The sequence below is a fragment of the Phoca vitulina genome, unplaced genomic scaffold, assembly GCF_004348235.1.
Source record: "Phoca vitulina isolate PV1807 unplaced genomic scaffold, GSC_HSeal_1.0 scaffold71, whole genome shotgun sequence".
In the NCBI taxonomy this organism is placed as follows: Eukaryota; Metazoa; Chordata; class Mammalia; order Carnivora; family Phocidae; genus Phoca; species Phoca vitulina.
The window spans coordinates 10,399,985-10,422,491 of NW_022589774.1; the positions used below are offsets into that span (position 1 = coordinate 10,399,985).

Below are 22,507 nucleotides of genomic sequence, written 5' to 3' on the forward strand. Positions count from 1 at the left end.
GAGCCAAAGGCAGACACTTAACGACTGAGCCACCCAGGCGCCCCTGTCAGATTGCTTTTTAGGGAGGTGTCCCAATTCTATCTCATTCTCTCCCAGTGATGTTTATCACCTCCTTTGCCCATTTGAGAAGTGAGCATCAGTATCCCTTTGTGGCTATAATTTGGACCTTTTCAATTCCTAGTGAGGTTGAACACATTTTCACATGCTTATTGGTCTGTAGTATTTATTCTTCTGTGAAATATGTTTGATCCCTTATCTCTCCCCCTTCCCCCCCGTGCTTTGTTGAGGTTTTCCTTACTGATTTGCAAGAGCTCTTTATGTATTAAGATTAGCTGTCATAATTTTTGCAAGTATTTTACCTGGTTTATGAAGCCATTTAATTATGCTGATGGCATTTTTAATTATACTGATTTTTACATTTTATATGGTCTCATCTTTGCCCTTAAGATTTATTTTTTACTATTGTATTTAGAAAAGACTTCCCCATCAAAGAGGAGTTAAGTATTCCCCATATTTTTTTCTAGTATGTACGGTTTTATCTTTTACATTTAACTCTTTGTCCAGGCAACAACACAGATAAAGTAGAAAATTTAAGAGAGATAAACTGACCATTACAAAACAAAACAAAATATATTTCTCACTTTCCAAAATCTAATTTGTCGTACAGGAATATTTATTACAGCCTTTCATATGGAAGCACTTTGATCAGCTTCTTTCTTCCTCAACCCCGATCACCTCCGTCCCTGCTGTATTTGGTACAGCTGAAACCTGCAGAGTTCCTTTGCTAACCTGTCCTGGGCAGAATATATTTTAGGAGCCTCTGTCCTGCTATAGAGGGAATGTGACTTTACTCATGACACCATTCTCCTAATGGCTGATATCTCTGCAGTAATTCTGGACACCACAAACCCATCCCATTCCAGGTTTCTCCTAACCTCTGTCATGTCAATTTAGTCCATAGGATCAGGTGTTTGCCTCAGTGTCCTCCTTAGTTCTGCATTTTCCTGATGTGACTGAATTCATGCCCCGAGGCTTCCCAGACCTTGCCTATCTTTTTCTCTGGGTCCTGCACTTTCCTGCTTCACCTTTGGCAATGAATCCATTACTTGGAGCCTCACACCATCTCGGGCTTGATCCTGGGCATTGTTTTCTCCCTGAATTTCCTACTCTTTCAGCCCTACTCATCAGACTAGATAGAGCTCTCTGAATATCAAAACTTGCTGAAACCAAGCCCAGAGTCTCACTTACCTTTCAGTCTTGAGCCCTGGATGTGGTCGGCTGTTGGGTGGCACACCTGATATCCAAGTGACTACTCAAATTGCAATTTCGAGTCTCCCATGATTTGACTGAAATGTTACAGAAGCCATACCATGAGGCCTTTGTCTGCCTTTCTGTTTTTTTTGGGGGGGGGTGGATGGATTGAGTTAACTATATTAATGGTCCCCCCATTACCCTATGGGAAGCAGAAGTCTTTGAATCTTTCAAAATAAAGGCAATATGGAAAGTCCTGACTGTTTTCCTAAGTACTCCTCTCTTTGCACTCCATCTCCTATTTTAGCTGGGAAGGATGCATCCTTACTGTCTCTAAGGAGATCTTGAGGACTAGTGGCCTCCATAGGTCACGGAGGGAGCTCTGGAGGTTCACTCTTGCTAATGGCTTTTCACTGTCCGTCGGCTGTGGTCCCCCATTGGTGAAGCTTCCACTTTTTTAGAGGGCCTTTCGGAGACTATTCTTTGATCACCTTCATCTGAAGGGGAAGCAGGAAAGACCTCCCGCCCGCTTTGAACTCTTAGAGAATTTGTGGTTTATATCATCAGTTTGCCATTGATCACAGACTCTCTTGTATCATTCACTTTTGCTTATCTGCCCTTTCATTCTGCCCCTACCCAGGCAAGGGGCATGCCCTGTTCAGCCCAGGGCCTACCTCGGGGAATCTTAGTTGGTTCACAGGCCAGGTTGGCTGAGACTTGTCTCCCCAGCATCCTGTGTCCCTACAACCTTGTCCTTTCCCCTGTGCTTTGGCTGTGCTTGGGAAAGGCGTGCTGCCCCCAGTAGAGCAGATCTACTAGCAGTAAGAAGCAGAGATCTACAGAACCCGGCTCCTTGCTTCCGGTTGTGAGTAGCCCCTGGACTGCAGCCCTGGGACGACAGCCTTTCTTCCTTTAACATAAATGAGGCATACATGAGGACAATCTGCTCTCTTTTCACCCCCGGCTAGGATTTAGTGAGTACTGGTAAAGCACAGTTTGCACTGGAGTAGTTGGAGAGTGGAGTTTGCCCTTCCCAATCTGTGCACAATCTGTTAGCAGCTAAAAACAAATGTTAGCAGTTATAATTACCATCATTTTATCTCCAGGCTTGGATCACATTCCAGGTGTTCTAGAAGATGGCCCGTTCCCTTTTTTTCCTCCTTTAAGTACCATGCCCTGTTTCAAGGGGCTTCAGAGGCCAGTCGTGCTGAAAGCTTCGCCTCCCTAATTGGTTCGGGACTCTTCCACAGCTTGTGTCTCTTAGTTCCTTTGAACTTTGCTGTCCCAAGTTAGAAAGACCTTGTTGAGGTGTGGCTGCCTCTAAGAACACTGTTGAATTGGTGCCATGGTAACGTTTGCAAAGTAGCTACTGCTAGGATACGGCTCTGACACTTATTACTTTATTTGCATTTCCAACCACCTGTTCCAAAGATGAAAATATACATGAATGCATATTCCAGTCTGGATGAAAGCATACTATCTGACTATTTAAGTGGACATGTTGGGGTTTTTCTCCCTCTGGCTGTAAGAATCAAACTCTGAGGTCCTGCTCCTCAGCGTCTTTGTCCTGATTTAGAACAGGTGCCAGGCCTGGTGTGTGGACACGATTCATTGGTTCTGTTGCCTGTGGAGGCAACAGGAACCTTTCTTAGGAGGTTTGCCCTTCTGGGAGAGGGAGGCACCTATGAAAGGGAGCAGAGACTTGATCTCCCCCAAGGGAGGCACTTTCTATTAATAGTTCCACAGCCCCTGAAGGGAGAGCTCTTCAGTTTGTCCAAATCTGGGTTCCTGGGAGACTCTAGCTATTGGTATGTATCTGTTTCCCTCCAGTTTCAGGCAAACCCTCCCCCTGGATCAGTTGTGGCCCCTTGTCCATAGCTAACAGAAGAGCCGTTCTGCCTTCTCCACTCTGTTCCCTTGGCCCCTTCAACTCCACGTCATCTCCTAGGACATTGGACATGTCAATGGTTGATTCATTGTGCTCACTCCCGATTATTCCCTCTTTCCTCTTCCTCAGGCCATTTGAAGGAGCAAGTGGTGGTCACTACTGTGTATTCCCATTAGTTACCACCAAAAGTTCTTAAGCACATTTACTTTGCTGAAAATAGCCCATCAGGGACAGGGGAAGCACCTAGAAGGCTTCCTGCAGCAGCCTTAGGACTCTTAACTAGTTTCTCAGTCAACCTCCCATTCTGTACAACAGCAACCATCCTTTCTCCTCAAGGGGACTCCTTCTGGTTTAGATGTTTCATGTTGATCTTTGCCTTTTAAGGGTCTCAGGTGTATTCACCAACTCCTCAGCTAGTTATTTTTCAGTTACATTTTCTTTCATGCTTGTTTCCGTGAGTGCTCATGATTGGTCCCTTCCCTACCGTTTGCCACTGATCATGCCTTTGTCGTCCTCACTTCCTGCCTCCATTTTCCTAGCATCTCCTAGCTCAATGAACTTGTAAATATAAGACCAAGATTTCATCTTTTATTTAACATTAATAAATGGCATCCCATTTAAAAATGTTCCCTTAAGGGGCGTCCAGGTGGCTCAGTTGGTTAAGCATCCGACTCTGGATTTCCGCTCAGGTCATGATCTCTGGGTCCTGGGATCCAGCTGTGTCAGGCTCTGCACTGAGTATGGAGCCTGCTCAAGATTCTCTCTCTCCCTCTGCCCTTTCCCCAGGCTCTCTCTCAAATAAATAAATAAATCTTAAAGAAAATATTCCTTTAAAAATGAGCTTCTATCCACTAGCATATTTACCAATTGCATTTTAAGGTCATTTCAGGGATAGGCAATCCCAGGTAGCCACCAGTTTTAAAAAACACTCTACTGAGGTTTAATTGACAAATAAAAATTGTGTATATTTAGGGTGTACAGCTTGATCTTTTGATATATTTATATATTGTGAAATGGTTACAGCAATCAAGGTAATTAACATATTTATAACCACATATAGTTATCTTTTTGGGGGTTTGTGTGAGAACATTTAAGATCTGCCCTCTTAGCAAATTTCAAGTATACAATATGGTATTGTTCACTGTAGTCACCGTGCTGTCCAGAATTTAGTCATCTTGCATAACTGAAACTGTGTACCTGTTGACCGACATTACTCCATTTCCCCCTTGCCCTAACCCCTGGCAATCAACATTTTACTCTATGCTTCTATGAGTGTATTTTAGATTCCACATATAAATGACATCAGGCAATATGTGTCTTTCTGTTTCTGGTTTATTTCATATAATATAACGTCCTTCAGGTTCATCCATGCTGTGGCAAATGCCAGGATTTTTTTTTTAAGGCTGAATAATATATCATTTTATGTATATACCACATCTTTATTCATTCATCTGTCTATGGACATTTAGGTTGTTTCCATATCTTGACTACTGTGAATAATACTGCAGTGAAAATGGGTGTGCAGATACTATCTCTTTGAGATAATCATCTCTTTGATTCCAGTTCTTTTGGATAAATACCCAGAAGTGGGATTGCCAGATCACGTGGTAGTTTTATTTTTAATTTCTTGAGGAACTGCCATATTGTTTTCCATAATGGCTCTACCAATTTATATTCCGACTAACAGCTCCCTTTGCTGTGCCATCACCAACCCTCGTTATCTTTTGTCTTTTTGATTATAGCCACCCAAACAAGTGTGAGATGATAATCTCATTGTGGTTTGGATTCACATTTCCCTAATGATTAGAGATGTTTGAACACCTTTTCATATACCTGTTGGCTGTTTGTATGTCTTTTGAGAAATGTCTGTTCAGGTCCTTTGCCCGTTTTAAAATCAGATTATTTGGTTTCTTTTTGCTATTACACGCATGCCTTATGTATTTTGGATATTAGCCCCTCATCAGATATGTTGTTTGCAAATGCTTTCCACCATCTGTAGGTTGCCTTTACGCTTTGTTGATTAAGTTTCTTCAGCTGTGCAGAAGCTTTTTAGTATCACATAGTCCCATTTGTCTATTTTTGCTTTTTTTAAAAAAGATTTTATTTATTTGAGAGAGAGAGAGAGAGAAATCGAGCACAAGCGGGGTGGGGGGAGGGGCAGAGGGAGAGGGAGAAGCAGGCTCCCCGTGGAGCAGGGAGCCCTATGTGGGGCTCCATCCCAGGACACTGGGATCATGACCTGAGCTGAAGGCAGCTGATCGAGCCACCCAAGTACCCCTATTTTTGCTTTTTTTTTTTTTTTTAAGATTTTATTTATTAATTTAGAGGGAGAGAGAGAGAGAGAGAGAGAGAGAGAGCGAGAGCGGGGGGAGGGGCAGATGGAGAGGGAGAGGCAGAGAGTCTTAAGGAGACTGGCGCTGAGTGCAGAACCCTACGTGGGGCGCAATCCCACAACTCTGAGATCATGACCTGAGCCAAAACCAAGAGTCAGATGCTTAATTGACTGAGCTGCTCAGGCACCCTTATTTTTGCTTTTGATGCCTACACTTTTTGTGTCATATTAAAAAATTCATCACCACAACCAATGTCAAGAACCTTTTCCTCATGTGTTCTTTTAGTAGTTTTACAATTTCAGCTTTTACTTTTGTCTTTAATTTGTATTGGTTTTTTATATATGGTGTGAGATAAAGGTCCAATTTTATTGTTTTGCATGAGCCACCATTTTTTTACATATCTTAGGTGTAGGAAAATTCCAAAGGAAGATCGACTTTGCAAAGCTTCATTTAGGTTGCACATAATGATTTTTAAAATTTTATTTATTTTATTTCGGGGGGGCAGTGAGCCCATGAGCAGGGGGAGGGGCAGAGGGAGAGGGAGAAACAGACTCCCCGCTGAGCGTGGAGAGGCTTGATCCAGGACCCTGAGATCATGACCTGAGCCAAAGGCAGATGCTCAACTGACTGAGCCATCCAGGCGCCCACACAAAATGATTTTTAAAACAATTTAGCCACAAGGAAATGAAGAACCTTGATCATGCGGTTCCTGCTCACAATCTTATTGCTAAATTGACATGTACAGGAAGGGAGGAACTTTGAAGAAACATCTATTTCCCCAAACAGACTCCTTTCTTCTGTCTTCCTTTGTTACCTTGCCATGCTTCATCTTCACCCAGATGAGTTACAATGAATATTATCTCTATCAAAGTAATATGACATTATAATGAAAAAGCTTTACAAAGGCAAAACTGTCTTACACTGATATATATATATATATATATATTATTTTTTTTTAAAGACCTTTACTCAGTTTAACACTCCAAAATATTTTTTCTTTTTCTTTTTCTTTTTATTTATTTTTATTTTTTTTTAAAGATTTTATTTATTTATTTGAGAGAGCGAGAATGAGAGAGAGAGAGAGCATATGAGAGGGAGGAGGGTCAGAGGGAGAAGCAGACTCCCTGCTGAGCAGGAAGCCCGATGCGGGACTCGATCCTGGGACTCCAGGATCATGACCTGAGCCAAAGGCAGTCGCTTAACCAACTGAGCCACCCAGGCGCCCCAAAATATTTTTTCTAATCTGTGTTCTGGCATCCCGATTTGGGATATATCTGAGATGGCTTGTGTGTTGCTAGTTGCTGCCTGTAAGGTAACTTTAATAACTTTTATTGCTATTTTTTTTTACTTTTATTTGAAGGTATGTGCCCAATTAATTATATAATTCACTGCTTTCATAGCAGTTTGGTTGACACTGAATAATAACGCCCACATTCACGTAGCAGTAAGAAACTACCTAAACTGAAGAAAAAAAGCAAGCATGAAATAAAGGAGAGCAGAGAATTCAGTAGATTTCGTGGGGCTCATTAAGGAATTAGGTAGGAAAGATGGGACAAGGAAAGTGTTAGGGTTGAGAGGAAAAGACAAAAAAGCAAAGGATGGATGTCCTAGCTTGGGATCATTAACGGCAAGGCCACAGGGTGGCAGCATAGTCTTACCAGCGGGAAACTTTCTGTTGTACCACCATTCATTTGCTAAATCCACACATTTGCAGAATTCCTCCATGTTGGTTTCTCCCATTGTCCCAGGTAAATACCAACAAATGTTTAGAATCAGAGGTAACTCCTACAACTTAAGCTGAGGCAAAGTGCAGAGTGAAGGCACCATCTTTACTCCCAGAATCTGTGCAGATGCTCTAAAAAAGGTTTCAAACCATTTGTGGGGAAGGACCAATTTAGGTTTACAAACCATCATACTGATCATTTTGTAAAATTCAGTGAAAGTGATTTTATAGAAAAATGAACAAAAAAATACATAGACATCATAAGCTCATTTTACAAATAACTAAAAGATATAAACAGATCAAAAGATATAGAAGTTTTAAATCATATTTCAATAAATGTAAATGGAACACTCGTCTATTTTTGCTTTTGTTGCTTGTGATTTTGATGTCATATTCAAGAAATCATTGCTCAGACCAGTGCTACAAAGCTTTCCTGTGTGTTTTCTTCTAGGAGTTTTATGGTTTCAGGTCTTATGTTTAAATCTTTAATCCATTTTGAGTTTGTGTGTGTGTGTGTGTGTGTGTGTGTGTGTGTGTGTGCGCGCGCGCGCACGCGCACGGTGTAGTTTAAGGGTCCAATTTCATTCTTTTGCCTATGGATATCCAGTTTTCTGACCACCATTTGTTGAAGAGACTGTCCTTTCCCTATTGTGTAGTCTTGGCACCTTGGCACTTATCAAAGATCACTTGACTGTATGTGTGTGGGTTTATATTATTTTTGTCCCATTTGTCTCTATGTCTGTTGTTATGGAAATATAAACAGAACAAACATAACAGAAAAAAAGAAAAAAGAATTAACAAAACTATACATGTTGTTTATTGAAAGTATTATGTATAGATGACTAGTATAGAGAATCACTGTTGCTGTTATTATATTCTACAATTATATTAACGAAATGTTTCTGAAGGATATATCTATATTCAGTGTCCTCTATATGTACAGTTTATGTAGAGTTTATCATTTATATCAACTTACAAAATTTTTATTGTGACCAACAAACTTACTTCTTGCTTGTTATTCCATCGAATCTAGGTCCAATTGATGATAACACTATTTGCAGGATATAACATATATCCAAACGGATTCTGTGTTTGTTGTGATAGCATTAGAATAGGGAAGGCCGGTTGTAAGAGGTATGCTGATAGGAATAGAGGAAGAGATTTTAAAGCAATTTCACAAGCTCAAGGTATTAATTTTTAACAATTTTAAAAAATAAAGCAAGTGATACTCTATTTTCAAAATTCATCAGTAGCCAGTTACAACAATTTATCCTGTAGTTATATTAAATTTAAGTTATCTTTCAATGAAAGGACTAGTTTATGGTTCCATGAAATTCCTATGCATAGAATTCTCTATCAAAATTATTATCTATTGCATTGATAATAGTTGTTAAAATTATGAGACATGACATAACCATCTCTGGAAACTCTGTTCTTCCACACTTCTAATATTTATTTTGACTTTTCATTCATCTGCTATTGAAAAACATGTTGAATTTCTTCCTTGTTTGGAAATACTAAGATTATTAACATATCAAAGATTTCAGACAAATAGGCAAATCTGACTGTCTAATATACTTTATCTTTAAAAGGTTGGGCCCAAACTGGTTTCTTATCCAGCAGTAATTCTGAGAGTTTATTCAACAGTTCCAACATTCGCTACAGAACTTTTTCCCTAAGTAACCGTAGTACCTAACATGTAAAGCAGTTGTTTATGATCAACTTCCATATTATCACTTAAACATAATGATTTCAAATGTAATGCATTAGGCTTTATGTAATTCAAAGTTTTTATTGTGTCACTAAGCACAATGATTAGTTAGGTTGACTTTTTTTCATAGTAAGGTTTTCTCAATGAAGGAAATAGTGTGTGGTTTTGCATTCTGGCTCAAGATCCTTAATCTGAGCGATTATCCTAGAACTTTCTCCCATGCAAGATTTAAACTTTAAATCACTTTTCTCATATAAATCATAAAGGGTCATATCAAATTTCTATAAAAGTTTCTAAATACATACTCTTGATTTCTGTACTTACCTTGTTGACATTGGTAACAGTTTATGGTTCACAGACTCAGCTTTGAGTGACACTGCTTTCATGCACTTCCTCCATTTCACTTAAGTCACTATTAGGTAGTGATTCTACTTAACTAAGTTCACTAAATTTTATTTAATTGCTCTGGCTATCTTATAATATAAATGATAAAGAATTTAAATGAAAATATCATTTGTTGAACAGAGAAGAACATTTACTGAATGCCTCCTTTGTGCCAAAAAGTTTACATGCCTTACATCCCTAAGAGGTGCGTATTACAATTTCCACTTTACAGATAACAAAACTGAGGTTCAAAGTGTCTAATGCTAAGATAACATAGCTAGAAACTGGTAGAGCTGGGATTTGAACTCAGAGCACTCTAAAACTCTTTTTTTGATACCATAATCCCTCCATCACGTCCTACATTTTGAGCAAAAAGAAAATAATTTCAAATTTATGACCTAGTCTTAAAATAAATGGGAAAAATTAAATTTCAAAGGCGAGAAAATGATGTAGTCAAGAAAGACAGGCAGACATAGGAAAACTGTCATGGTGAGATAATAAGTGTGGGAAAACAGCTGAAAATGTTTCTGTCAGGAGGAAAGAAAGTTTTTTTTAAAAACCAACTTCATCGAGGTATAATTTATATAATAAAATGCACCCATTCTGTGTGTGCAGTGATATGAGTTTTGACATATGGATATACTCATGTTACCACCGTTACAATAAAAATATAAAACATTTACATCAACCCCAAATTTTCCCTGGGTCCCTTCCTTCCCCATCAATCACCCTCCTTCATGGATCTAGGGAAGTATTATCTTTTTGCTGTTACTATCGATTAGATATGTTTTTTTCCCAAGTTTCACATACATGGAATCATAAAATATGAATTCTGGTGTCCTTCACTTGTTGCTCAGCATAATGTTTTTGAGATTCATCCATGTGATTGTGTATATCAGTACCTTGTTACTTTTTAATTTTGAGTAATATTCCATTATACAGATATGCTATAATTTATTCATCTGTTGATGGACATTTGTGTTGTTTCTAGTTTGGGGCTCTTATGAAAAAGGTGCTCTGAACATTCACGTCCAAGTCTTTGTGTGGACGTGTTTCTATTCCTCTTGGACAAATACTTAAGAATGGAATTACTGGGTTGTATGGTAAATGCATTTCAACTTTCAAAGAACTGCCAAACTGTTTTCCAAAGTAGTTTATTAATTTATATTCCCACTAGCAACATATGAGCATTCCGGTTACTCTACATCCTTGACAACACTTGCTATTGTCAGTGAAAGCAAGTATTTGTCATAGCAATTCTGAATGACTGGTTTCTCTTAAGCTTGTCATTTGACAGGATGGGAGTAAACAGGGGATGGGATTCTGTAGTACTTCTGTTTCTTCATTTGCATAATCAACCCCCAATAAATCTCCAAGAGCACCACGCTTATCAAGAAATTTGATATTTAGCATCTCACTGCTTTCAACTCCTCTATACCAGTCTCTTCCAAATGAAGTCACTGATAATGCTGAGCTGAGCTCAGTCCAATCTCATCCTTCGGTTAGGACGAGAGTATGTGGAAGCTGAGAGAAAATATTATGGCCATAGACTCAGTGTGGAGAGGATATGGTTAGCTCTGAAAATCCTCTAAGTAAACCTGTCAAGAAATCTGTTGTCAGTCTAATTGTTTCGTTGTAAATACTACCTTTTCTTTTAACACAATTCCTTGCCTTTCATGTTTTATAGTTTTAATATGACATGTTTAGGTGTGGATTTAGTTTTCTTTATCCTGTTTGAAATCCAAATTTGGTGATTCTTATTTTTCATTAGTTCTGGAAAATACTTAACCATTATCTCTTGAAATATTTGTCTCCTCTAGTCTCTCTTTTCTCTTCTTTTGGAACATTGATAAGGTATATGTTGAACCTTCTTACATGACCCTTAGTTTTATGCTGTCATTCCTATTATTCATCAGTCACTCCCGCATTCTAGGTACTTTCTCCAGATCGATCATCTAGTTCTCCGCTTTTCTCTACACATCTGTCAATTTGCTGTTTAATCCATTTATTGAGTTTTTTTTTTAAGTCACTGAATATATATATTTAGTGTCTGTATTTTTCTCCATTTTCATATTTTTTAATCTTTAATTATTTTAAGTGTTCTTATTATGTAGTCTCTAACAAATAATTCTATTATCTAATGTTCTTGGGAATTTAACTGTGCTTTTTGTTATTTCTGCCTACTCTTGCTTATGGTGAATTGTTCCTTTGGGTGTTGTAATATTTTGTTTTTTAAGTCATGCTTGGTGGGGATCCTGTGTGGTCTGCACTAAAGATATGCTCCACAGCAGTGGTTCTCAATCTTTGCTGCACGTTAGAATCACCTAGCGAGACTTTAAAAGTTAGAATGGCAGCTTGAACCCCAGACCATTTAACTCAGATACTACGAGTATGAGACTTACACGTTAGTGTTTTTAAAGTTCCACGGTCATTAAAAAAGAAAAAAAGAAAGAAAGAAAAAAAAAACTCTCCCCAGTTATGGTTGAGAACCACTGCTCCAGAAGAATTTGCCTTTAATTTTTATAGGCACTAGAAGTGTGTTTCTAGCCCTGGATCACTTTAATATCAATTTCTCATCTCTGGGTTCCTGAACTATATAGGTAGTATAAAATTTTTTTTTAACAGTAGAAAAACATTTTAAATACAGAGTATCAACAAAGCCAATTTGATTATTTTTGTTATTTGCTTTTGGATTTTCCCCCCAACTTCATTGAGGAATAATTGACAAATATAATTGTATATATTTAAAGTGTAAAATGTGATGATTTTATATACATATGCATTGTGGAATGATTACCAGGATCAAGGTAACTAACACATTCATCAACTAACATAGTTAACTCTGGGGTTTTGTTTATTTGTTTGTTTTTGTGGCAAGAATGCTTAAGGCCTACTTTCAGCAACTTTCAAGAAAATAAGTATGCAAATAACATATAACAATACTATATTATTAACTACGGTAACCATGCCGTACATTAGATCCTCAGAACTTACTCATCTTATAACTAAAAGTTTGTGCCCTTTGACCTACATCTTCCCAGTTACCCCTACCCCCATCCTTGGTAACTACCATTTTATTCTATTTCTATGAAACCAGGTTTTTCTTTCCTTTCTTTTCTTTTTTTAAAAAGATTCCACATATAAGTAATACCATACAGTGTTGGTCTTTGGCTTATTTCACTTAGCATGATGCCCTCAAGTTCCATTCATATTGTTGGCAAATGGCAGGATTTCCTTTTTTTAATGGCTGAATAATATACCATTGAATATATACTCCATGTTTTTTTTATCCGTTTATCTATTGATGGACATTAAGTTGTTTCCCTATCTTGGCTATTGTAAATAATGCTGCAGTGAACCTGGGAGTGCAGATAGCTCTTCAAGATACTGATTTTGGGGTTTGTCTGCTTGTTTGTTTTGATATATATCCAGGAATGGGATTGCTGGATCATGTGGTAGTTCTATTTTTAATTTCTTGAGGAATTGCTATACTGTTTTCTGTAATGGCTGTACCAGTTTGCATTCCCACCAATACATTCCCATAATGGATACACCAGTTAACATTTCCACCAACAGTGCAAAAGGATTCCCTTTTCTCCCCATCCTTATCAACATTTGTTGTCTTTTGTCTTTTTGAGAATAGCTATCTTAATAGGTGTGAGGTCATATTTTAATGTGGTTTTGATTTGCATCTCCCTGATGATTAGTGATGTTGAACACCTTTTCATGTACTTATTAGTCATTTGTTCGTCTTTGGAAAAATGTCTCTTCAGATCTTTTGTCCATTATTAAGTTGGATTATATGCTTTTATGCTATAGAATTCTATGCATTCTTTATATATTTTGGATATTAACTCTTTGTCAGGTATATAGTTTGTGAATAATTTCTCCCATCCTGTAGGTACCTTTTTAATTTATTGATTGTTGTTTTTGCTGTACAGAAGGCTTTTAGTTTGTTGTAGTTCCACTTATTTATTTTAGCTTTTGTTGCCTGTGCTTTTGGTGTCTTATCCAAGAAGATCATTGCTAAGGCCGATGTCAAGGAGTTTTTCCCCTATGTTTTCTTTTAGGGGTTTAATGGTTTCAGGTTTACATTTAAGTCTTGAATCCATCTCAAGTTAACTTTTATGAGTAGAGTAAGATAGTGATCCCATTTCATGTGGCTGTCTAGTTTTCCCAACACCATTTGTTGAAGAGACTGTCCTTCCCCTTTGTGTGTTTTGGTGCCCTTGGCAAAGATTACTTGACTGTATATACATAGGCTAATTTCTAAGAATTTTTATTCCGTTCCATTGGTCTCTGTTCCAATACCATACTCTTTGGATTACTATAGCTTTGTAATTTAGATTAAAATCAAGAAGTGTGATGCCTCCAGCTTTATTCTTCTTTCACAAGATTGCTTTGGTTATTCAGAGTCTTTGTGGTTTCATGTAAATTTTAGGAATAGTTTTTTCTATTTCTGTGCAACATGTTTTGGAATTTTGATAGGGGTTGCATTGAATTTGTAGATCACTTTGGGTAGTATGGACATTTTAACAATATTTTTTCCAATGCAAAAACACAGAGTATCCGTTTATTTGTGTTTTCTTCAATTTCTTTAGTCAATGTCTTATAGTTTACAGTGTACAGGTCTTTCACCTTTTTGGTTAAATTTATTCCTAAGTAGGGGCACCTGGGTGGCTCAGCCAGTTCAGTATTTGAGTATTGATTTCAGCTCAGATCTTGATCTCAGGGTTGTGAGTTCAAGCCCTACATTGGGCTCCATGCTGGGCATGGAGCCTACTTAAAAATAAATAAATAAATTTATTCCTAAGTATTTTATTGTTTTTGATGCTATTTTAAATGAGGTTGCTTTCTTAATTTTATTCAGATACCTTGTTGTCAGTGTATAGAAATGCAAATGGCTTTTGTATGTTGATTTTGTATGTTGATCCTGCAGCTTTACTGAATTCATTTCTTAGTTCTAACAGATTTTTTTTTTTTTTTTTTTGGTGGAGTCTTTAGGGTTTTTTACATATAACATTATGTCATCTGCAAACAGAGATAATTTTACTTCTTCATTTCTAATATAGATGTCTTTTATTTCTTTTTCTTGCTTAATTGCTGTGGCTAGAATTTGCAGAGCTATGTTGAATAGAAGTGGTGAGAGTGGGCAAGCTTGTCTTCTTTCTGATCTTAGAGGAAAGGCTTTTAACTTCACCACTGAGTATGATGTTAGCTGTGGATTTGTCGTATGTGGACTTTATTTTGTTGAGATGTATTCTTCTATACCTAATTTGTTCAGGACTTATCATGAAAGGATGTTGAATTTTGTCAAATGCCTTTCTGCATCTGTTGAGATGATCATATAATTATTATTATTATTTATTAAGATTCTATTTATTTATTTGATAGAGAGCACAAGTAGGCAGAGTGGCAGGCAGAGGGAGAGGGAGAAGCAGGCTCCCTACTAAGCAGAGAGCCCCATGTGGGGCTCGATCCCAGGACCCCGAAGGCAGATGCTTAACTGACTGAGCCACCCAGATGCCCCTAATTTTTATTCTTTATTCTGTTAATGTGGTGTATCACATTGATCTATGTATGTTGAAGTATTCATACATTCCAGGGATAAATCCCACTTGATCATGGTGCATGACCCTTTTAATGTGCTCTTGAATTCAATTTGCTAGTATTTTGTTATGAATATTCACATCTATGTTCATCAGGGTTATTGGCCTGTAATTTTTTTTTCTTGTAGTGTCCTTGTCTTTCTTTGGTATCAGGGTAGTGCTGGCCTCATAAAATGAGTTTGAAAATGTTTCTTCCTCCTGCCTTGGTTAGGTAAATAAATTTGAACCTTGTGTTTGGGAATGCTGAAGAGTCTATGCTGAGATAGAGAGGTTCCTTGTCATCTCTTTTTATTGAGAAAGCAGCCCTTTGCGAGCTTATGGGGGGCAGGGAGGGGCTCTGTTCCACTTCTTCACATTAAGCAAACCTAAGGCTATAAAACCCCAAACTCATTGCTTATCAGCATCAACAAATAGTCTCTGGACAGTCAGTGTAATATATCTATATTTATGTTCTTCCCTTGCTCGGTTCTATAATTCACCTTACTTCCTTGAGACTTTAGACTTCCTTGTGCATTTAGAACCTTTGTTTTGTTTTATCCAACAATTCTAGATTTTTTTGTGTACTTAGATCACAATATTACTGGAAATAGAAGTTTTGCTATGACTATGAGTCTATACCTCCATGGCCATGCCCTGTCCTTCAGTTCATCCTCCTGTTCACAGTGTCTTTCTGAATCAAGAGGGAATTTGCTGTGTCTTTGGACATGATACATTGGTTTCGCAAGTGTCCACCTGGTGACAAACCTCTGGAGCTTGTATGTGTTTCCCTAGACTGTGCCTGGCCTGGTTTTGGCTTCATCTTGCTCCAGCTGGCCTGTGTTGCCAAGGTCCCAGCATGTTTGAATTCCAACCTACCTGAATTATGTCAACCACTATTCTTTTTCTTCTGTTTCCAAGTCTCTGTCTTCACTGACTTGCCAATCTGAAGTCTGGTTTCAGTTTATTTCCTGGACTCATCTTTCTACAAAGGACTCTATTCCTGATTTGAGAGTTTATAGCATAGTTTATAGCAACGTGGGAATGGGTCCAACTCAGGATTCAGAATTCTAAGATGTCCAGATGGTCTTAACAAAAAGCTTCTAACTTTCCACTTCATTTTTAAAACACTTAATTTATTGAGTGTGTAAATTCCGAAGACACTCTATTACATGTTGATAATATATGTACCCATAGTATTAATTGAAGATAAATACTGTATTACTCATTTTGTCAGAAGAAGGAGTTTACAGTTGAGGTTACCCTTTGATTTAATCTTATTTGTTTAATTCACGAGTAGCCATCTCCTTGTATACCAAACACAGCCAGCTGTGGTTGGATTGTGGCTGTTCTAGTCCATGTACTCTTTTGCTCTGAAACCTTGTAAGGAAATTGAGTTTGGCAAAAAGCATCCAGAGAACTCCTGGCAGTATTGGATGGATCATTTACCCCAATTTGGGCTTTCTTATTTCTTTTAGGGAGCCCTGGCAAGATCACCACCAAGACATCCGTCTTACTCAGAGAACAACCCCTAGCTCTGTGCCAGTGGTGTTAGCCTTGGATTATGGACAGTGGCTTTGAAGATGAAACAAGGTATCTGGTGGCAAGAGAGCACTATGTGCTCATAACAAGTCCACAGAAATTATGAGTTGAATGGTTGGTCAGTAGTCTAGTAGAATGTTTAATTTTTATTAGTTGTATCCATTGGGCTTCACATTGGTGTCCTTCTTTCAATCATTTTGTCCTTATTTAGATTTCTCTTCATACTTTCTCTCTTGCTTTTCTTGGCAGTATCTTCAAAAGGAGTTAGGAGGCTCTTCCAGAAGTTGCCTTTGAAGATTGTTGCGATGTGTATACTTGTCAAAAAGGATTGGCCAAATCCTGTGGAAAGCTATTTCACACATCAAGTCCTGAGTCAGTCTCAGCTCCTCTGTTCTGATCTGATCATCCAGAATGATCTAAAAGAAAACCATCAGAGCTCATTATAGAGCCTGGAGTGATTTTCAGATGTCTTTTTAATTTCTTTTTCTCATGCAGGATACTCAGGAATCTTGTACTCTGGATGAACCCGATTTACATTTTTGTTGGAATTGGGGAAGTAGGGGCTTAGAATTCATTTTGAAGGAAACTTCTTTAATTTATGTAGGAAACACTTAAATTCTACATGGTTTTCTTTCTTTCACTCTCTTTGTTCCCTTTTTTCTTTTCTCCCATTCCTCCTTACCTCCTTCTTTCCTTTTCTTCCTTCCAATCTTCCTTCTTTCCTTATGTCTTGGTAGGTTGGAACATACCTAAATATTTTGGAAAATGGATACTGTTGAAGGGAAAGTATTATTTTTATTACAAAAATGTGATTTAGAATAATGAGATCTTGGGTTTGGAAAGAAAACTTCATGTTCTTCTATTTCAGCCGTTTAACTAATATTTGAATCTTTTCTATTCTACCCACAGTCTATGATGGGATAGATACCTACATTACCTACAGTGAGAGGGAACTCCCTCTGTTCCGAAGTAGCCCATTGCAACTTTGAACAGCCCTGACAGTTACGTAGTTATTGTTTTGTTGACTTGGAATGTACTTTTCTGTAACATCTATCTGTCACTTTTTAGTTTCTCTTTTTGGAAGCATATAGAGCAGTATTTTTCAAATTTTAGGCTGAAATCCGGGGGTTGTGGAATAATTTTAGTTGGACATGACCAGCATTAAAAGAGATTAAGAAAGGGGTGCCTGGGTGGCTCAGTCGTTAAGCGTCTGCTTTCGGCTCAGGTCATTATCCCAGGGTCCTGGGATTGAGCCCCGCGTTGGGCTCCCTGCTCAGCGGGAAGCCTGCTTCTCCCTCTCCCACTCCCCCTGCTTGTGTTCCCTCTCTCCCTGTGTCTCTCTCTGTCAAATAAATAAATAAAATCTTAAAAAAAAGAGAGAGAATAAGAAAGAGAAGAAGAAATAGAGTAGAACGGAAATAGAATAGAATAGAAAATATCAGAGTGTATCATAAGTAGTAAGGTTTTCATGAAACCTTTGTCTCGATTACATAATTAAGTTATTTAATCATATAATTAACTACATAGGTGAACTGAATCTCAATGATTAAAAAAAAGTCTGAAAGCTGCTGAATAGAGTCTGACTTTTCCTCCCCATGGCCATCCATGTAGTTGAGCTGTTCTCATGCCACACCAAGTCTTTTCTCTAAGCTGAACAGTTCCTTTTGCTCATCCCTGGGTATTATGGTCTCACATGTCCTTGCCTTCCTTAATACACCCTAGCGTGCCTAGTTGGTATGGACCTCGAATCAAAACCATGTTTCTAGCTGTAACTCTGATTGAAACAGAAGCAAGCAGGACTATTCTTTGCCTGGTTAGCAGAATGCAATTCAGTGCATTTCATTGCAGCCCGAGGCTGTATGTTGTAATGGTTAAATGCACAGACTCAGGGGCGACTGGTTTTGGAGTCTATCTGTTCAGTTAGTGTAAGCCTTGGAGTAAGCTGAGTAGTTAACTTTGGGCAAGTTATTTAAACTCTCTGTGCCTCAGTTTTTTCATGGTGTGTAGGATAATAAGACTTTAGAATACTTTTGTGAGTATCCAATGAGCTAATACATGTAATGGATTTAGAACAGTGCCAGGCATATGGTAAGCACTTAGTGAACGAATATATTTCTAAACCAGTTACAGCAAATTGTTGATCCACTTAACTTTTCATCAACTCAAATGTCTAGAGCTTTTGGTGTGTCCCATACATAGTGTAATCATGTGTCCTGGTTTGCCGAGGGCAACCCCACTTTTCACCTGTTGTCCTCTCATAATTAACAGTGTCTCCTTTTACTCTCAAATGTGGCCCAGATAGAAACTCATGTTTGATTATTCCGAACTATATTTTTGTAGTTGGAATTTCTCCAGTTATATCCCCCCTCCCCCAGCTAAAAACCACATCTTCTCTAAGTACTTGATCAATTTTGGACTTACGTGGAGGATCTTACTTTTTTTTCCTCTGGAAACTTCGCCTCAATTCTCTGCCCACAAACTCTTTCCCTCCTTGACAAGTGGCAGAATCATGATTGAAAACAGTCCACCTGACTCTCAAGGCTAGCCTTTCCTCACTCTGGGAAATTACCTGGGTTTCATTTGACCCATTATTCTGTTCTGTGAAGACCTTTTGGATTCTGATTAAGTTATTCAGAGTATTTATTCATTCTCTCAACTTTACATTATTTACACATTTTTTATTCATTCAACAAGTATTTAATGAACTTCCATGGGACACCAGGTCCCGTTCTAAGAGCCAGGGATGGAGCAGGGGACCAGCCGACAAATTCCTTCTCCTAGGGAACTGATGTTCTTTGAAGGTTCCTTTGGGTCTTAATCTAAGTAAATTGGGTTTACCAGAATAGGATTTACATAAAGCCCTGGGACTGGTCACTAGATACTTTCTTCTGGATTAAAAAAATGTATCCCTTAAAAGTAGCATTTGGCAATCATTTAACAATGAATCTGTTTGTATTATCACTCAATCTGTATTTCTTCTTGTCCAAAGGATAGTATAAGCCTACTGCCAAAGACCTTTTTCTTGCTATACCGTATCTCTCATATTTTCTAGATTTATTAGTCTGCTGTGAGAGCAAGGAAATGGTTTAGGCTAACTCATTGCTAATGGCAGCCTTGTAGCATTCTTTAAGTGACCATATATTTTAATGGTCTATTCTAGAGTGTTGTTGTCAACAGTTCTGTAGTTTGCAGAACTTGCATTCTCTGTTATTTTGAAAATTAGGACTTTCTTTCATTTAACCACTTCCTCTCATTTGCTAAGATTCCTTAAAGATACCCACTGTTGGCCCAGTGATCTCATTTGCTAAATTTTCCATATCCTACAATGTAGTTTGGCCAAGCCAGGAGATTAAAGCTTCTTTAGAGAAGCTAGATGTTCTCTTAAAATCTGACTCATCTTTGATTTCAGATCTCTCTAATGAATATATTAATGAAATTCTTCACTGAAATTTGGATATTTTAACAATGGCTATTTATCAAGTACTTACTATGTGCAAAGCATTGTTGTAAGCATTTTACAGGCATATTTCCCTTAGTCATGTTGTATCGCCACCACATAACTATTACCTCTATTTGAGAGATGAGGAAAGCAAAGTCACACAGGTAGTAAGGTGTGTAGAGCAGGAACTTGAACCCAGTCTGTAATGTCAGGATAACTGGAGACTGGGGTACCTTCAGGACTAAAATCTGGACAGAGATTCTTGATCAAATAGCCTTCTACAATGGAAAACTCTTCTTCTTCTTCTTCTTCTTCTTCTTCTTCCTTCTTTTCTTCTCCTTCTTCTCCTTCTTCTTCTTCTTTCTTCTTCTTCTCCTTCAGAGGAAGAGAGAGGGGGAGGGGCACAGGGAGAGGAAGAGAGAGTCTTGAAGCAGACTACTTGCTGAGCATGGAGCCCAACAGGGGGCTCAGTTGGAGAGAGAGAATCTCAAGCAGCCTCCATGCCCAGCACAGAGCCCAAGGCAGGGCTTGATCTCATGACCCTGGGATCACGATCTGAGCCAAAATCAAGAGTCGGATGCCCAACCGACTGAGTCACCCAGGCACCACTGGAAGACTTTCTTCTAATGTGATAAAATTAAGTTTGCATTTGTAATTTATAATTCTGTTGATGACTCATAGTCCTTACTTAAGATATTTTACTTCCACAAAGATGAAGCTTTTAAAGCAGGTGTAGATGAGGTGGGACTTTGGGGGGGAAAGGGGAAATAATTTAAGGAAAACTGTCTAAGCATCCACAATTTCTATTCATTTGCTTTTCTTCATAAAAATGAATAAAAATGAATATGCAGCTCTGTGTGACCTCCTAGGCAGTGAAACACAGTTTGCTTTCTGTGAAATAGTCTGGTATGCCAAAGACCAAAATAGGTTCTTTTGAATTATTTTCTCTCCATAGATTCACATTCTTCCCTCCTGTGATACATGATCAGTAAGTTTCATTTTCATTAGTTCATATCAGGCTTACTTTCTAAAAGGCTTTGAGGTGATTGGCTTATTAGCAACATTAAAGCAATTATTTCTATATTACTAACATTATGTTACTACTGAACAGGAGGCTCTGTAAAGACAGGGACACAACTCTTCTCTGTTCGCTGCCACATTATTTGCTCTGACTACCATTCATGGCAAATTGCCACATTAATTGAGTAAATGAATGAATTGGCAAATGGCAATCTCCATGTTAGCTTTAAGAAATTTTCTCTATCACTTGTATTTATTTTATTGTTGGTGAGTTGAGAAGCTACTTTGTATCTCTTTTTTAAAGAGCGAGATTCTTTTAAAAAAATGTCATGTTTGAAAGAACAAGATTACTTTTTAAGACTTTCCCTCTTGGAGAAGTTTTGTTAGCTTGGTGAATTTCAGTCCTGGCACTGGCTACTTGTGGGACCCACAGGAGGAATAGAGCAGAGCATTTGCAAGGGTGAGGCAAGAGACCTCTCAGTGTCGTTGTCAACCCCCCTTTATAAGCCCAAATAGTCCCAGAAACTGCTGGGGGTGGGGCACTTGCCGTATTGACATGGCTGGTTTTTACGTGGAAAGACCAGGAGACTTCAGTCCCAAAGTGGACAGAAGAGCCTTTATAAATGAGTCCTAAGCACACCATAGAGGTGAAGGCCCAAACCCATAATTTGTTTCCTCCTTGCCCCTCCTGCCCTTAGGATGTTAGTGGCAAGTTGCTTTAGCAGAGCCGAAGACTGAGTTTTTTCCTTTGGAGAACCTTATTTCTTTCCACTTAAGTTATAATTATCATCTGAAAGTACACCAATGTTTGATTTCAGTGTTTTTATATTTACATTTATAGGTCGTTATATATTTAAAAACCTCATGTAGAGAATGCAATTTAGGGTAATAGCAAGTAGGGAAAGGTATAATAGTGTCAAGAAGAGAACGCCCTAAATTGGCTTGGAGGGTTTTTTTTTTTCATGTTTGAAATGTTTAAAATTTCTTTAGTTACTCAAGAACTTTAACTTTGTTAATAACAAAGATTTTCAAGTTCAGCCTAAAACGTGGGGAAAAAAAAAAAAAAAAAAAGCAATCAGTTGCCTAGTTATGAATCAGCAATGCCATCTAGTGCTTGCTACCTTGAATTACAATTGGGAGCACCAGCACGGGACGTGAGAGACTAACTTCTACTACTCTATGTTCAATGACTTACATAGCATTGTAAAACGTATTTCTCCCCAGGTTGAGATTTTAGCTTTATATAATCAGAAGGGGTTTTCTGTTTAGTTCAAATATGGCAAAGACTATGGTTTCCTCCAAAGTATCCTTAGTGTTAAATTTTTTAAAACACACAGTAACATTAAAAACAGTAGTTATAATTTCAGAAAGACTATACGAAATCTTTTCTGTTGCAACAACTCTTTAGGTATTCTAATAAAACCTTGTGTGATAGGTTAAGTTGGATAAATCTAGAAGATACATAGGGTAATTAGATAAAATAAGCAAAAATGTGGGAAGAATGTGATCAGATAATAATCTTGCTTCCTCTCTACTTATTGTATGCAATACAGTAGTTTTGTGATCCTTAATTTGTCTGCTGCTTTTAAAAACTCTTTCCAGGGGTGCCTGGGTGGCTCAGTTGCTGAGCG

General features: G+C 38.0%; 1 protein-coding gene across 1 annotated transcript in view; it reads left to right on the forward strand.

Annotated features, from left to right (window-relative positions):
* Positions 1-22,507, forward strand: part of RGL1 (ral guanine nucleotide dissociation stimulator like 1) — a 231,790-nt gene that overhangs the window by 13,544 nt on the left and 195,739 nt on the right. The gene's annotated exons all lie outside the window — the stretch shown is intronic.